The sequence below is a fragment of the Spinacia oleracea genome, chromosome 5, assembly GCF_020520425.1.
Source record: "Spinacia oleracea cultivar Varoflay chromosome 5, BTI_SOV_V1, whole genome shotgun sequence".
Taxonomy (NCBI): domain Eukaryota; kingdom Viridiplantae; phylum Streptophyta; class Magnoliopsida; order Caryophyllales; family Amaranthaceae; genus Spinacia; species Spinacia oleracea.
In genome coordinates this window covers 88370011-88388260 of record NC_079491.1, presented here as the reverse complement: position 1 = coordinate 88388260, position 18250 = coordinate 88370011, and the positions used below count along the sequence as shown (strand labels likewise).

Below are 18250 nucleotides of genomic sequence, written 5' to 3'. Positions count from 1 at the left end.
ATTTTGACGTTTTTGCTTCACATGTTCTTGCGTTTATTTCTATTTCGTTTTTTGTGCCTTGATATTTTGCTTCGTAGTTAAAGTTAATTTTGAGGCTATTTTGGAGGCTTTTTTTACTATTAGCGTGAAACGCATTTTTGTCCAGATTAATTTTTTCTATTGGTGACTCAAAACAGTTTTGAAAATGGAGTTAGGGTGCGGAACTTATGAAGATCTTTGTGGAGGGTATGATGGAATCTATGTGAAACCGCTGTTGGTGGATTCTATGTTTTATGAATTTATTTTTTTGGTAACATTTGCATTTGTTTTAAATTTTTGATTTCTTTTTGATTTTGGGTTGCATGGATTGGCTTTTATGATGGTTGGCTTTTTGAGGATGGGATAGTGTGGTTTATTTTGTGGGTTTCGGGAACTGGTTCACATGGCATTATTTCAAAACCGAGTGGGCTTTGTTTGTTGGGCCTATAGTGGGCCGCTTTTATTATTATTATTTTTATTTTGCAAGTACATTTGGTGTTTATTTAGTGTTAGAATAAAATTTTTAGGAGAAAAATTACGCCTTTATTGATTTGGAAAGTAAGGAAAACACACTGAAATAAAACTGACCCATATTCTAAAGGGCCTTAGGACCATCTAAAGTCTCTATTATTTCTTCTGTCAATCTAAAGAACTACTAGGCGTTTTTTTACTAATGGTGCCATATATGGCTCAAGCCTGGGGTTTAGTCTCATAAAACTTCGGTCCTTCACCGGTACTCATCTTGAATCCTATTCCTTTTGCGTTGACCCACTGACATGTCTTCACCCATCCGTTCCCAACCTCTTCTAGTGTTGATGCAGGAGAAATTAACCGGGTTGGATCGAAACCTTCATCTTGTAAAGCTAAGGTGGTCATCACAGTCTCGTTCTCCATAGGCCTCGATTCGTTAAACAATGTCCATAGAGCCTGGTTGTCCAATATTTCAGCTGTTTTAGTCTTGGTGAGGTGGGGTGCCTCATCCAAGGTGTGGCAATCATGGAAAATTTCAAATCCGGGTTTTAGCAAGCCATCCTGAACGAAGGGTTCAGGGAAATCACAGCATGGGTGTTCTTCTCCTTCCCGAACAAACATCCCGTTAAGGGTCCTTTGATATGGGGGAAGGAGGGTGGTTTGTTTGGCTTTGTTAAGGCGTAGCCTAGATAGGCGGTCAGCAATATCTTCCTCCGTTGGTTCATAGCCTAAGCCAAAGGGAGTAGATTTGTCGGGAAAAGGATGGAATGTGCATTCCTTCTTCCTTATGCCCAATGGGGTTCCTGGGAAATAACCTTGAGCCAACAGCATTCTAGGGATGACTCGGGATGCATGCGGGTCTAGGAATGCTGGATCATAATCTTCGATGAACTGGATTGCTTCTTCCATTTGAAACCCATAAAGTTCATCTGCAGTTTCGGCAGTTCCAACCATAGTACAACTGACGTCGAGAGGAGGGGCGCGGATTTCTAGTATTACCCCGTTATGGTTAAGTTTAACCATTTGGTGCAAGGTTGAAGCAACACCTCCTAAGTCATGGAGCCAAGGTCGCCCCAAGAGGAGGTTGAAAGTGGGCTTGATGTCGATTATTTGAAACTCCGTGGTGCGTGCCACAAGCCCAGTTTGTATGGTAAGGTTGATTTTTCCCAACACATGCCTTCGGGAGTTATCATAAGCTCGTACCCCTTGTGAGGAGGTTTGGAAGTCATTGCTCCCTAGCCCCAAGCAATGGGCGGTTCGCAATGGGCAGACATTAACCGCCGAACCATTATCTACGAGCGCTAGGGGGATGTTTTGTCCTTTGCATCCAACCACTAAGTAAAGGGCTTTATTGTGAGCACCCCCCTCTTTGGGTAAGTCTTTATCAGTGAAAACTATGGCCTTTTCTCCGGCATCTCTCGTGACATGGCTAACCAATGAGTCAGGTGTGATATCTGTGGGTACTGAGATGAGGTCAAGTGAGCGAATAAGCTTTTCGCGATGTTCCTTTGAAGTACACATAAGATCCCAGATGGTAATCTCAGCCTTGGTTCTTTTCAGTTGTTTCAGGAGAGGATTTTCAATGACTTCCGCGACGGTGGCGTGCCGCCCATTCTCAGGAGTTTGCCTAACCGGGATGTCGTCCATAGGAGGTGGGTGAATATCTGGTTGGTATATCCTTCCGGATCGGGTGAGGTTGTCGACCTCGGGCTCCTGAGGGGTGGTGTCAATGAGAGCATTCCCGGGCCAAGTTTCAGTGAAGAGGTCCTGGCCCGAGACTTGAGATAGGTAAATATCTTCAGCATCATCGTTCCACACACCGCATACTTCCCCCTCGATTCGATCCATAGGTACCACAGCGAGTGGTGCACCTTGAGGTGTAATATACACCGTGGGGTCGAAATTCTCTGGTTGGTCGAGAGAGATGTGACAAGAGCCGAGTGGGCTCTTGTTGTTGTTGGGTTTGCCAACGTTAGGGAGAGGTATTACTTCATCCTCTATCATGTCCTGGATCGTATGTTTTAGATGCCAGCAGTTTTCAGTGTCATGCCCATTTCCTTGATGGAAATTGCAGTAAGTACCTTCGACCCAATATTTGTTTTTGACAGGAGGGTCACGGGTGAGGCCTATAGGTCTCAACTTTCCTTGATTGGTTAGTCTTTCAAAGGCTTGTACCAAAGTTGACCCGAGTGGGGAAAACTTTCGGTCTCGGACCCATCTTACAGGGTATCTTCGGGCGGGAGCCTCTTCTACAGCATGGACTTCTTGGGCTTGGGGTGTGTTACCCCGATTATAGGTGTTGGTCTTATATGCAGGTTTGCTCTGTATGGTTTTGGCGAGGTCGTCCTCGATTTTTATTCCCACATCATAAACCCTTTTGAAAGTGTCGAGTCCCAGGTACCTAAGGTGTTGTCTGTAAGCCGGGTCTAAGTTGTCAATGAATTTTTAGACCAATTCTGTTTCGGGAGGCCTATTGATTAGCTGGGCCGCCTGGTCCCTCCGTCTAGCAAAGTAGGTTGTGAAACCCTCATTTTTCTTTTGGAAGAGAACTTCCAGCTCGCGCATGGTGACTTGGAAATCCATGTTCGACGAGTATTGCTTGATGAAGACATTGACAAAGTCTTCCCAGGTGGGGAAGAGCTTAGGGTCCTGGTGATAGTACCATTTGAGCGGCACAGGTTCCAAAGACAAAGGAAAGGCAGGTAGGTACATGGACTTGTCCACGCCTTTCAAGTTCATGGTATTCACAAAGCTCAGTAGATGATCACGGGGGTTGTCCGTGGCCTTGAACTTTGGTAAGTCAGATGAACTGAACTTTTCTGGTAATTTGCCAGAAAAAGGTTCAGGCTCGAGGGAGAAGTGTTTGCTCCCCATGGTTTGCTGTAGGACCATTTTTTCGACCCTCTTCTCGTTTTCGAGGTCATTTTTGGCTTGCGCAGCCGCTAAGGCTTCGTTTTCCATTTTCAGTTGGCCCATGAGTTGGGTCATTTGGACCATCTGGTCTCGCAAATCTTCGATGGACATGTTTGGAGGTGCGAATCGAGGTTGGGGAAGCGGAGATCCTTGAAATGAGGGACGACGGACGGAGCTTGGAGTTACTAAACCTGATGTTGGTGATGTATCTTCGAGACGCACTAGCCGTTGATTCCCTGATCGGCACCAAGTGGCAGGACCGGTCCTAGGCATAAGATAAGCTAAAGTTTAGGTTCCCAAAGTTTCAAGCATTACTTAGTCTAGACTTCGACTCTCTAAATTGGTTTTTCTTTTCGCTCTTTCTTCTGTCGGTACAATTTTTGGGGGTTTTTTTTTATTTTGGTCGTTCTTTGGATTTTCGAAACACTTGCCCGTGTGACATTCATAGTTGTTAGCATGTTCAGTTTTGGTGTCGAGCATTGCCGTCGTAGGAGGCCTAACGACGACACAAAGAGTTATTAATTTTTTGCGAGTCGCCTTTTGAAATCGAGTGCTTTTCTTACGCCCTTGTAGCAATTCTTTTGATGAGTATTTTTTGTGCTACGTACTTTCTTTTTGCTTGGGCACCGAGGCTACTGCGCCTGATCCGAAAGCCAAGCAGCAACTTCAGCGCCCAGCAGTGGGCGTGAGAAATTTTGGCGCCCAGCCAGGGGCGTTGAAAATGCGTCCCTGGCTGGTTCTCGTTTTCTGTTTTCTGTTTATGCGACTTCGATTTGCGTGCTTGCCTAATAACGTCCTTTACGCGTAACAGCGTTTGTGGGATTCGTTACAGGCCATCCCGAGCGTCGCTTATTTTGTGGCGATCATTCGGGTTTGCGGAACACGTGTTTCGGAATAACTCTTTGGCAAATTAGTCTATGAATGTTTGGGCAATTTTTAAGGTCATTGGTTTTCTAGGATAGTTTGTCACACACAATCACATATTTCGCTACACATAACTACAATACAAACATGGATTTGAAAATTAAATATGCCACGTAGTTTATGAGAGGCTTCTATGGGTAGTTTATTTGCGTCTGGCTTGGTACCGCTTCTATCGTAGATCCAACACATGCCCCGGTCGAGGTAGTGTCTTCAACAGACGAATTTCGCTCAAGAGGCCAACCCGCAAGTGCAAGCCAAGGGGGCATGCAGGCGAGAGGGACCTAATGGGCGAGCGATTGGGTTCGGGATAGGTGTACTACCTGCACAAGTACCGAGTGGGAAACATGCGCGGCGTATGCACCCCCCTATTGGCGAAAAAAGGTATCCTTAGTCCCAACTCCCGAGGGAGTCGAGATTCGTTATGATGTTCTGCCCGTTCACATTAATATGCTGATTTTCAGGTCGTCCCAACTTGATGGGGAAATAAACGAGGGGTAGGATCGTTTCACCCTTCGGCTATTTTGATTACCTACAAGCACGAGTATTTCCTTCACTATCCCCAGTGGAGTCGCCACTGTGAGGGGGTCGAAAAAGCGCGAGGCTAATGCGTGACCTTGTCCCTCGTGGGTGTGACGATTCTTTTTATTCAATCAAGTGTAATTGGATTTCCTGTGAGTATACACCCAATTGACTAGTAATATAGGAATCGCCATTCAGTTTTTAACGACAATGAGAAAAACTGACAAAACCCGGTTATCGTGACATAAAGGGAGTGCAATTATGTTTGACCACGATGGTCGTAGGTTCCCTTGTGATCCCTGGTGTGGGGATCTCTCAATATACACCCGCAAGGTAGAGATTGAGGGTTCGGGGGACTGTAACTACCGAGAGGAGTAATTCGCTCGTCGATAACTCCAGAGGCAGGATATCCTTACTAGCTCAGCATAAATAATTGAAGGGACATGCGTTAACTATTAAACTAATCTGAGTTGATTTTAGCAATATGCAACATATAATACTAATTCGATCGTGATTATCTGATTTAAATAACATTAAGGGACCTAGCATGATAATCCGATTTCCCAAAAATATTATATTTATTAGGCGTGATAGAACAATCATATTAAGTTAGTTTAACAGTTCATAAAAAGGGCGAGGAAAGCAGTTAAATCATCGAAAAGGGACACATTACGACGCACCCTTGAGAGGTGCGTCACGATTCTCAGAAAACTAACCACTTTGACTTTGCTATTTCTCCTTTTTATTTAACGAATCTCGATTATGGGACAGGATACGTTCTGTTCGATTTATGGATCGATTGCGACAGAACGCGTGAACAGTTTCGCAGCGAGAGGCTTAGGCTAAGGGGTTTATAGTCAATACTCAGAATATATTATGTGTTGTTGTGTCCTTTCACGTCGAAACTAGGGGCCTATTTATAGGGAAGAGTTCGTGGAAAGATAGAATTGCAGAGTTCTAATCCGCAAAGAATTAGGAAAAGAGACGTCCCCAGGTACTTTCAGCGCCCACCGAAGATTTCGGCGCCCAGAGCCAGGCGTTGAAAATAGGATCTGGGCAGTTTTGTTTAGTCAGATTCGGATTCCTAAAATCCGTAGAGTTTGAGATTAATTCGAGTCTTTTAGCGCATATCAGTTTCATGACGGAATGCGTCTGGGCCCGTTACGAACTCTAGGCTCGTTAGGATTTTGATTAATACGTAACTCTTATTTCCGAATCCTATTAGGAATAGGATTCTCGCGGTTTTCTATCTCATTTAGGATTTATGTTGGAGTGCAACACCTAATTCTGACAGGTTTCTATCTTTTATGATTTGCCACTTTTAGACGCTACCTTTTACGGCAGTTACTATTTTTAGCAGGTTCCCATAAATAGCAGGTTTCGGGTGAAATGAAATGGGGAATCGAGATTCGTTTATTTTATAGGAGATGCGCTGTCAAGTGGAGTTTTTATGCTTTCATCATCGAACCTTTCCCTTGCGGGAATGGGGACAAGAGTAGGTGTCTACAGAAGACCAATGGTACATTCTTTTTTCTTCTTCTGTAGAGTTAATTAAATATATTATTTATGATGTTATTATTTATTTAGTTTTCTTATCTACATCATTGCAGGGAACAACGAGCCCAATTAAAAATTTGGAGCAACTGTTTTGCTGAATATTCCCAACAAAAAACCCAACTTGGTGATTCTATTAAGTCTTTTGCTATAGTTGTTACGTCTACCATGGTAAAAGAATTTTTAGGTAAGTATTGGTATCACACATTATTTCTTAAAAATTATTTTACGAACTATTTATATTTTTTATTTTATTTTATACAGGTAAAATTAATCTAACCACTTCACCATCAACTAAGATATATATAAATCTTGATGTTCCGGAGGTTCGTAAATTGAAAGACATATGGAGGTATAGTTCATATATATCTGATACACTTAATAAGCTAATGAATCTCAAAATTAAACGTATTTATTCGGGGGTAACTTAACCATAAAATTTGGCGGCTGGATCTCAAATGCCAAAAAGTACCAGTTATGGAACATGCACCGTGGCTTGATGCTTAGCGTCCTAGATACTCATACTTATCATGTATACAACCCTGCCACCAATGAGGTTTTTGTCCTACCTAAGTCTCCTTCTCAACTTTCCATAATTCGACCCACTGAGCTAGCAGCCATCGTTAATTTTTCAGATTAGGGTCATTAGTTTTTCCAAGGACACAATCACGCACAAGTATGCAGCACAAATCAAAACCATCAAATAAAATCAAAAAACCGACATTAGAGATGCTAATTAGTAGAATATTAGAAAGGAATCGTATAATCTAATGTTTATATCTTGATAATATGTTTTCTTATATTATATACTAGATTTTAGCCCGTGCGATGCACGGATTCTATTAAATTATTATGTTTAAATAAAAATTCTATGTATGTAGTTATATACCACTTTTATATATTAGATTAGATTATTTTTTATTTTGCACTGAATTTCATTATATATTTTTTATTTATAATTATGAGAGTGTTTGTTTTTGGATGAAATTGTATATGCGTAATATTAATAATTAATTAATAAAAATATCTACGCGGCACTTAATTATTTATCTACATGGCACTCGACTTTTTTAATTCAAAGTTAAGTGTGAAATCTTATTTTTCATTGGCCGAAACCATTAGATTTCCCACGTGGCGCTCTAATATTGAATTAATGTTTGATTTTAAATTAAATTTTATTTATTTTATTTGAGATTAGTATTTGATTTTGGATAAATTTTATTTTAGATTTATTTTTTAATTATATTATTAGAGTGTTTGATTTTAGATGGAGTTTTATATATTAGTAATTAATTAATTAAAATATCTACGTGGCACCTAATTAATTATCTATGTGGCAATCGATTTTTTTAATTCAAAAATAAATTAGAAATCTTATTTTTCATTGGTCGAAACCAATAGTAATCCTATGTGGCGCTCTAATATAATATTTCAGCAAATATGCCTCCTTTATATATATATATTAGATTATTGTTGTTATAGTGAAAAGTTAGAAACTACAACTATTGGACAACTTAAAGTACAGCGTACTGGTGTGACACCAGAAGAAATTATCTCTAAAACAATTGATATCTCTACTCTCATCGATCATATCCAAAAAACTGTTGAAAAGGTATTTAATATTTTGTACATTAACCATGTTTTTATGTTAAACCCGATCTAACTTAACTTTATTATTTGTGAAAATTTATAGGATTTAATCTTCTACTGTAAGACTAAAGTTACTAAAATCATGGGTGAAAATAGCTGGTATTATATCTCATGCCCGAGTTGTAAAAAACGCGTCACTCCAAGATTAAAAGACTTTATTGCATCACTTGCGAGAAATCTATTGGAAGGCCAATACCAAGGTTTATATTCTATACTCTATACATTTTTTTATCTTTTTTTTATTTAACTGTTATTTTTTATTCAATAAATTTTGTTTAAAAAACCCAAAAAATATCAGGTACCGTATAGAACTTGGAGTTGATGATCACACTGGATCAACAATATTTGTTTTATTTGATGAAGTAGCTAAGAATTTAATTGGACAAGACGCAAGTGCTCTTTTTGAGGCTCATATCTATGAAAAGGTTATTCTCCTATTCTTAATTAGATAAAATTTTGTTTTAAAATTTTCCCCTTATTATCAACTAATCTTCAACTAATCTTTGCAGGCTAATGAAAAAGATGACGATAGCGACAATGAGGATGATACACAAATACCAAAACTGATTGAAAATATCATAGGGAGAGAATTCGTTTTTAAAATTAAAATCACTGCTTTTAACCGTAAAACAGCGCGACAAAGTTTTCTATTTTTAGCCCCATGCGATTCACGGATTCTATTAAATTATTGAGTTAAAATAAAACTCATATATATCAATTGCTATATTTATAAACTACCTCCGTTTCAAGAAGATCTTTAGAGTTACTATTTGCATGAACTCTAATGCAATATTTACAAATTAACTTAATTATTACTCTGTAGTTGTTAATAGTTATTAATTGTCTTAAGAAAAAACCACAAAACGACACCATCCATTCACCGTAACGCAACCTCATAACATAAATACAAAAACTTTACTAAAAAGAAAAAATAAAACAAACCAACTAGTATATATATATATATAAAGGGGAGGTTTTTTGGAGAGCATTGAGAGCGTCCACATGGGATTTCCACGTCATCACATATAATAATTAATTAAGTTATTAACTAATTAAATAAATAATATTGGGGTCTTGCCATGATTAACTACCTAATATGATAAAGATAAATTTTCACAAACTTCTCCTACTTTTTATTCCCCTATTTTTTTTATATATATTGGAACTTAATCCCTCTTCTCGTGTAACCAACAAAAAAAAAAAAAAACTTTGGAATGTGTGATCTCACCAAATCTTAGGTTTTAAGATCGACAGATGTTGTGCGGTCTCACCAAATCGGCATGCATGCAACAATGTTATTTTGAATGGGTGGCTTAATTATGTAACCATGGAATGGAAAAATGAGAGAAAGAGAGGAGATATGTTAATAGTAAGGCCATAGTTTAAGAACCACTAACTACATGATCGATGTGATGACGTTCAAAACGCAGCTTGCAGGAAGCTACTTGAAGATCGATATTAGTATGTATTATCATCTTTTCCTACTTATCATTGCAAAGATAGATGCAAATGTATCCTTCAATCATATTCATCCACCCATTATTGGCATGGTTGTAAGTGTTCAACTCCATTACCTTTGCATTATTTTTTTTGGTTTGATAATTCCCATACGGGTCAAGTCATCGAGTTCAAGCTTACACTACAAACATATACTACCTACATTATTACAGAGAGAAAGCTATTACTTGAATAATGGTTGTTTGGATGTTATTACTTGAATAATGGTTGTTTTGGATGTTATGTGAGTGTATGAACTAAGAATTACATGACTTCTAGATGAGAAGAAATTCCATTATTGCAGACTTGACAGACCCAAAAACACACCGACTTACACCCAGTACATATCTTAGTATATCTGGAAAAACCTCCTTCTAAACCTCTCACAAAACCCAAATGGAAAAGAACAGCGATCGTTTAACACTCGGGATAGAAGACAAAGACGAAGTATCAGCAGACTATATAATAGAAGATAACCTGTTTGGTCCCAAGAATAAATACCGACTCAAAAAATTACTACCAAAACATTTGTGAGCAATAAAGGACAGCTACCAGGCCTTGAAACACTTGGCAGTTGTAGATGCATTACCGGTAATTAATCAGACACTACTACTAAGTACTCCCTCCATTCCTTTTTGTTCTTCCCGTTTCTATTTCGGGCGTTCCTATATGTTCTTCCCATTTTCTTTTTTGGACATACCTTTTTATCATAAAATTCCCCACCATCCCTTATTTAATTCATTCACATTTTCCTATTCACCCACTCAACTCCACTTTTATAATTTTTTATTACTTTATTAAAAATATATTCTCTCTCCTTCATTTCTTTATTACTTTCCTTTACTACTTTATTACTTTCTCTTACATTCAATTATTACTCTTACACCAAATCATTACAAGATTCTATTTTCTTAATTTTCACACCATATCCCAAACGGGAAGAACATAAAGGAACAGAGGGAGTAAAAGATAATAAGAGAAAAATATACAATTATTCCCTCTCAAAAGATAAGATAGAATTACAGATAGTGAGTTTTCCGGATAGAATAGTCAAAGAAAGAAAAATAGATAGAATAACATGCCATATAGATTTTTTTAAAAAAATTTGATCACATAAGCAATTTTAATACTAATATGATTCTACCCCATTATAATAATAAGAAAAAAATCTTAAAGAAAAAAAAAATTACGGACACAATTTATTAACATTAATACGAAAAAAATATTAAGTAATAAAATAAATAGAAAAAAATATGTAGAAAAAGATAAATATTAATGTTAATAAAAAAGTTAGAGTTCACGTTCCTTTTGTTTAACTCAATTATAATTACATACGTTACTTTTGTCTGATGAACTGAGGGACCTATTTTAACTTTTTATTATGGCTGTAATCCTAACACTTCCTACAACCTTTAAAAGTGAGAACTTAGTTTATCCAATAGTTCACTGACCAAAATGCCCTTAAACTTGCTTTCATTTTCGGATTCCCTCCTTCGTGCTTTCTTTTTCCTTTCACCCCGTGGAAAACCCTAACTCTTACAGTCTTACTCCATCTCTTCCGCCCCCATTTTCTCCCTCCTCTCCCTTCTTCGATTTCCGCCATTGAAATTCGCTCTCTTCCCTTTTCCTCATCTCTCCTGCAATTCATACTCCATAGACTTGGCGATGCTTTTCATCTTCCACAAAAATGGTGTCCGGTGGATCGATAGTGCCGCATCAACTTCACTTTACGAAGCTCTCTCGTCTTTCCGTCTTCATTTTCGCTCTTTCTAATGGTAATCTATTATTCTTGTTCTTCTATTTTGCATTTCTAATTCAATCTACTTCGATCATTATTTGTGATTTCTGCTTGTTTATTTCATCTGATTTTTATTTGCGTTTTGTTGATTTCATTATTTGCGTTATGTTGATTTCATCTGGAACATGCGATAATCTTCGTTTGCTTCGGGTGGAATTTGTTCTGATTTAGTTACTTTATTGATTGTTGCTTCTAAATTTATACCCAGGTTCTAATTTATGATTCTAATTTAGATTTTAATTTATGATTTTGATTTAGTTACAAGATGTTTGGGATTCAAAAGCTGGTGCTAAACTTCTTGACTTGGATCTTCTCAAGGTAATTTCTCACTCTTTTAGTTATTTTCCGTTTCTTGAATTTAATTTAATTTTGTGTAAGAAATGATTGGTGATTAGGGTTTTGTTTCGTATGTGTAATATAAAGTTTGGATTTTTATAATGTATAGTTTGTTGGTTGTAGTGAGTATATTATTCTAATTGGGTGTGTCATTGTTTTTACGATTGAAAAGAGATTTTGAGGGTGGGTTGGTTTATTGTTTGCAAAATCTCTTGGGATCAGTTTGTCTTTAGTGTATAAGGTTTTTATGCTTTTTAGCAATCTTAAGCTTCTTTGTTCCCTTATTAAGACACCAACTTCTTTGGGGGACTCTTTAAGGTATACTTCAAATAACAAATCCCCATCTTTTTAGTGTTATTAGTTTTTTTTAAATATTTGTTTTTCTGATTTAATCATGGTTTTGATGATGTACTTTGATTCATAGTGTTCATATTGATGAATTTCTATTCTGGGTTTGACTTGCTTCAGCTTAATGACTTACTTACTTAGCTGATTGAAAATTTGCAATTTGTGTATGAGAAAAGTGTAATCATTTGATTTCACATTTTGAGAAAGAAGGTTTTTGATTTATTTTTGGTTTTTGTGTGTAATTATGTTGATCAGTCCTCAGATGATTGTAGAATATTATGATTAATAATTAGGGTATTTACAAAGATTTAGATGATGGGTAAAACATAAAAGCTGAATTTCTTTGTCGATTGGAGTTATTAATAAATTGTAGTTTTTCGTGAGTTCCTTTGTTAATTGAACATGTTTTATTGTTTCTTCGTCTTTCTGGGTTAGCCTCTTTGATTTATTTTCCTTTTCTGGGTTCATTAGTGTTTTCTGGGTTCATCAGTGTTTGGTTTTTTTACTGAGTTCGTGATTCTTGATCACAGAATATGTATTTTAATATTTTTGTTTTTGTCTTTTCGGATCGTTCTGTCTTGCTCGGGGTCTACTATGTTCTTCAATTCGTCTTTCTGCTAATTTTGAAGACATCAGTTCTTTGGTGTTCTTTTCATTGTTCCAATGCTTCTCAATGTAATTGAAACTCTAAGTTGTAGTCAAGGGATTGATTTAGTTACTGATCTTATGATATTTTAATTACTTTTGCAACAAACTAATCAATCGGGCATTCTTCCTCCTTATTTTGTTCATAGAGTTGCTTTAGTTTTTATGTTTGTGAGGTGAGTTTTAATTGTTAAATCTTTATCTCATCTCCATGAATCATTTATTCCAAATTCTCTTAGTTTCGTCACTTTTTTTTTTATTTCAGTTTGGTTTAAGGATTGGATTTAGGATTTAGGCAGAGTTCTTGAAACTTAGGGTTTGGCTTTAGGTATCTTAAACATCTCAATTTTTTTCTTTTTTAATGGCCTAATTTCAGTAATTTAATTGTTAATTAACTAACTCTTCATAAAAATGGTTGTATTTCATTTGCAGGGGCAATTCCGGTGATAGTAAGCTCACCAAAGATGGAAACACCTTTTGAGAGAAATGGGCTCAATTCTAAAACATTCTCCATCTTCGGTTTCGTCTTCCTTCAACCTCCTCTTCTCTCACCGCCACTTTCCTGATGAGGACCGATGTTCCTTCCTCAACAAATCTGAGGTTGTTGATCGTGTCATTACCTCGCCAAGAACTTCCAGAAAGTTGACCCTTCCAAGGTTTGAGTTTTAATCTCAATTTTTTCAATTATTTTATTTAGAAATGTCAATTAATGGTCTATTTAATTTGATAAATCGGCATAAGTAGCTTGTTGGAGTCAGCCTTTTAGGGTTCTTATGTCTGATTTTATTGCAAGCGTCAGTCATTGATTAATTGGTTTTAGAATAATTAATTCAGGGGTTTTTAATTTTTGTTGTTGTTGTTGTTGGGGTCAATTTCGAGTATCGGTATGAAATTGAACAAGTCGATGTGTATTTTGATGGTTGTTCGTTTGAATACAAGTAGGATTAGAAGAATAAAGAAGTGTTCTGTAGGAAGTTTTAGTTGTAAGTGGAATAGGAGGGCACAAACATTAGCTTACTTAACTTATTTTATGTTTTGTAAGTCGACACCGGGAAGAACAACGAACATAATGTAGTATCCAAAACGTTTTTGCTAGCTGTTGACCAGTTGCGTTATTTGTGTTCATAAGTTGCTTGATATAAAGAGCTTTCCCCTCACCATCGTCGATGGTATAGTGGGGAAAATTGGATATGAGATGTACATATTTTAGGTGATTTGATCACTTTTTGAGTGATTGTGCATGTATGTGTTTTTACTTTTGTTACCTCTGGTTTGTGTTGCTTTCAGAGAATTTGATTTCACTTTTATCATTTATGTAGAATCATTTCTCTTGCATTTGATTTGTAATTGTCAAGAAAAGGCCAAATATTTCCTCACTTTCCTTCGCTGATGTTTAAAATCTTTCTCATAGCCCCTTTTGAGTGCGGGTCGTTTCAGTTTTCATATTGATTGTTAGGTTTACCATGGTTAGCCCTCTTCTTTGCTCACGTTGTTTATATATTTGAAGATATCAATGCCTGGTCTTTCAGGCTTGATATCTCTTGTATTACATTCTAGAAGCTTTATATCCTCTCAGTTTGTTTCTTTGGGCTGCTAAAGTTTGGTTCTTTGACTTTGTTTTGTGTTTTTTGAAATCATATCCAGTGCGCATGAGCTCAATAGGGAGAAGAACATGTCTATTCCTCAATTTGAACCGTGCAGATGCACGTCGATGTTTTCTATGCTGGGATGAACCAACTTCTAAAGGGGAAGAAGGCATTTAATAATTGATTTACTTCAATTGACTTAGAAAAAATAATTGATTGGAATCTCACCACTGCAGCAAAATATGTAAGTTTCTTTGTTGGTCTTAATTTTCTTGTTTGTAATAAAGTAGGATACTTTTGGTAGAGTAATCATTGAACTACTATTTTGTGTATTGCAATCAAGAGTCACAGCCAATATCCTGAATTTTGGGTATTGCAACCAGGTGACTTTTGGTGGGGTAGTCAATTTTCTTTAATGTTTGACTTGACCATATCCTGAATTCGGGGGCGATGTGCTGAATTTCCCTCAACATCACCAACTGTATGGGTAATCTCTCACCATCTTTAATTAGAGGATTTTGGGTGGATTAAGATATTTTTAGAAAATGAGGTGAAATAAAGAGAGGGTCAATGTTGACAGCTATTGGTTGGATTTTCAAAGAGAGGTTGCTTCTGACATGGCTGAATTTAGTACCTAATTCAATCATTTTTGAAGTTTTAATGGTTGACGATGTCTTGGTGTTGACCGTGTCCTTCTTAGACTGTATTTCTGCAATACACCTGCTCTTTCCAACAACAACCAGCAAATAACAGAGAAAATAGAGCAAATAACACAGCAAATGGAAGAGAATAATTATAGATTTCTGAATTACTCAAGTGTAAGGTTACAAAAGTAATAGTTTTAGGCTATCAATCTCTTAATTCAGTGACTTTAGGTCAAAAACTCTCAATACTCAATACAATACACCCTTTTCTCTTTCCTCTCTCTACTATTTATAATTTTATATTACTAAGTGCATTAATGTTACTCTGCTACTGTTGCTCCGGTTATCAGGTAGTGGTAACGGCCTTATGCCCTTATGTGCCAACTCCTGCCACTTTTGTGTTGTTGCCCTCCTTTTTTGTTGCTCCTCCCTTTTTGTTGCGTTTGCTATAAACCAAAACAGGTGGGTCAGTGCCTTGTTGGTTTATTACAGTTTCCTTCCTTGTGCTTGTTTTAAATGAGTAAGTTACAATTTGATGTCTATCTCTCCCCAAATCAAAGCCATTGTGCAAGGTACTAATTTTTATAAATATATTTTCCCATCTTTCTAATTGTGAGATTAGAATTACTGTTTTGGTTTTTCTAGAGCTTCTTCATTCTTAGTGATTTTTCTTGTAGTTTTCTTTTCCTGGTAATAATATATTTTCGTGATTCACCTCACTCTTTCAGTTCTTCTGAAAATTATGGTTTTGAATTCATTTCATTTAAGTTTGAATTGATGAGAGACAAATTAGAGAAAATGAGAAAAAATGATAGAAAGACATAGCAGCAGAGAGGCATAGAGAAAAGAAGATGAGAGATAGAGGAAGAGAACGAAAAAATTGAGGACATAGAGAGATAAGAGCTAGAGTTACTAAAATATTAAACATAAAAAATCTGGTGTGCTTCTGAGTTTGATGCAAAAATCTGTGTAGTTTGACTGCTTCTTATGGCATGGGTCAGACCAAAGAAGTCTACATGAAAAACACTAGCTACTTTGATCCCTATTCCCAAATCGTGAGATTAGTAATTATATCTTAATCTCACATAACATTGAGCATGTTACGTGTATTAGAGTCATTTACCATGTTAAACGTTGAAATCCCAGCTAATTAGGTATGGTATGTAGGTGAAATTTTTGTTTTTCTCATTCTATGTTTCAGTTTACTGAATGCTGAGAGGACTTTTAGAGATGGTTATAATATTGATATAATTTGCTGAGTGGGCTCAATTAGGGTTTTCTTCAGGTTAGATTTCTTTCGTTTTTGTTGCTTTATTGTTTTTTATTAATGCATGTGTTTTAATTTCTGATTTTGATTTTGCGGAAGCATTTTTTTTGAAGGCATTTTGATTGTCAATCTTGTCATGTTTTTTGGCTAATTTAAAGCATCTACATTTGACTAAGACGGCTAGATGAGTAATGTTTACCAGTTGATACTCCTAAAACGGCAACAATGACTATCCAAAACGGATCTAAATATACATAGGGTATACTAAGGTTCGAAATTATGCAAATTTGACTTGGTCATATGTCCACAATCGTTTTTATGTCGGAAGAACTCAAGATTGAAACAGTCCAGGGGAGACCCGCCTTCGTCTAGCCTTGTTTAGATTGTTAGAATTTTCACATCAACAAGCTTAATTTGATACGCCTGCTCATGCCTACTTTAGTTTGTGTGTATTCGTTTTGAAGGTGATTTTAATCTTGTAGGTCTTTAGACTCGTAATGATACATATATTAGCAAAAGTTTCTAAATTCAGCAATAAGAATAACACTTTTGTTTTCCAGTACTCAATGAGATTTAGTGAAATTTGAACAGGATATTTAATGCAGGGGAGGCTACATCTGGTTAATCATAAGAAATTTGGGGAAGATACACAATACAGGTTTGTCATTTTCCTTGAGAAGCTATTTTGAGTTGGCTGATTTTATCTTTTGAAACTTATAACGCTAATAGAAAGTTTAGGTAGTTTTGTCTAATAGAAGTTTTTAGGTCTGTTTGAATGCACGAATGTGAAGAAGTTTAACGTTATTGAGAGGAAGTTTATAAGATTGGAAGTTTATACTTTCTCGGGGTGGTACCATAACTGATTAGTATTCATGAGGTATAGCAGAGAACTCCATATTCACAAAGTAGGAGTCGGTCTACCAGCAAAAGAAGCTCTCGATCGAAGGTAACTGATGTATCAAACCAGCAAAAAAGAATCGATGGTGAGATGACTCGGGGTGAGGTTGAAGTGATGTTAGACATGTGATCTACTCAGACTTGATTAGCCTTCGCACTGAAAGAAATCAAAGGGGAAGACAGAAAGTTAAGTTTGATATTGTTGGTAATTTGTTTTAAAATGTATGACCATGCATTTTGCACAACGAGATTGCAAGATTTTAATAGATAATCTTTGTGTTTTCCCCGCAAGGAAATGTTCTTTTTATATTTTAGAGAATCAATTTTGGATAATGTTTGTGATTAAGTTTAAAATTTATTTTGACATTGACTGATATTAATCATCTGAGCTGAAGTTTTTATAAGCTAATATTATTATATGCAATTCCAACTTAACCGTGATATTTTAACATTGTTCTTCGTCGTTGTATTAACCATTGAACTTTATGCCTGTATTTTTACGTAGTATTTTAATTGAATTAATTTTATATCTTGGGGAGAACTTTATGCCTGTATTTTTACGTAGTATTTTAATTGAATTAATTTTATATCTTGGGGAATCGTGCGCGCTAGCGCACGATTCAACAACTAGTTTATAAAACACCTATCTGTATTACAAACCCGTGAGCAACATAAGATAATAGGGATATTTATCTTGATGTTAAGTTTTTAACCTTAAATACGTTTCATGAAATATTTATCCTATAATTTTTTTCATAGGGTGACATTACACTTGCCAACATACTTAGTATTTTTTTTAGATAAATTTTCTATCTTCTTTCAATTCGTATAAAAATTTGCTAATGCATGGAAAACGAAAATTTTCTAAAACAAACAAAATGATAAAATTTTTGCAAATGTACGAAAAAATAAGGACAGAGGGGGTCTATACTTATACAAATTATATGTAATTATTTGGTTGATCACATAAATAACTAACTTGATTTTTACCATTATTGAATGAACCATTTTATAACTCGGTTTTTCTATGAGTTCCTTATGCATAAACATTTTAAAATTAAGAACATATTTATACTCTAACTTGAAAAAGGACCTATTCTAACTTTCTACTTCCTCCGTCTTTTAATACTCGCAACGTTTGGACTTTTGCCACTATTCATATAATCTACTTTGACTATTTGTA

At 36.1% G+C, this 18250-nt stretch overlaps 1 long non-coding RNA gene across 2 annotated transcripts; it reads left to right on the top strand.

The window, feature by feature from the left end:
• The first annotated feature begins 10966 nt into the window (after positions 1 to 10966).
• On the top strand, positions 10967 to 16750 carry LOC130460696 (uncharacterized). 2 transcript variants are annotated; one of them, XR_008920716.1, is made up of 4 exons: positions 10967 to 11321; positions 11603 to 11662; positions 13106 to 14503; positions 16105 to 16750. It is a non-coding gene; the product is annotated as an uncharacterized lncRNA (long non-coding RNA). The 2 variants fall into 2 exon arrangements; XR_008920715.1 differs by lacking the exon at positions 16105 to 16750 and having other exon boundaries at positions 10982 to 11321; positions 13106 to 16094.
• Positions 16751 to 18250: the final 1500 nt, after the last annotated feature.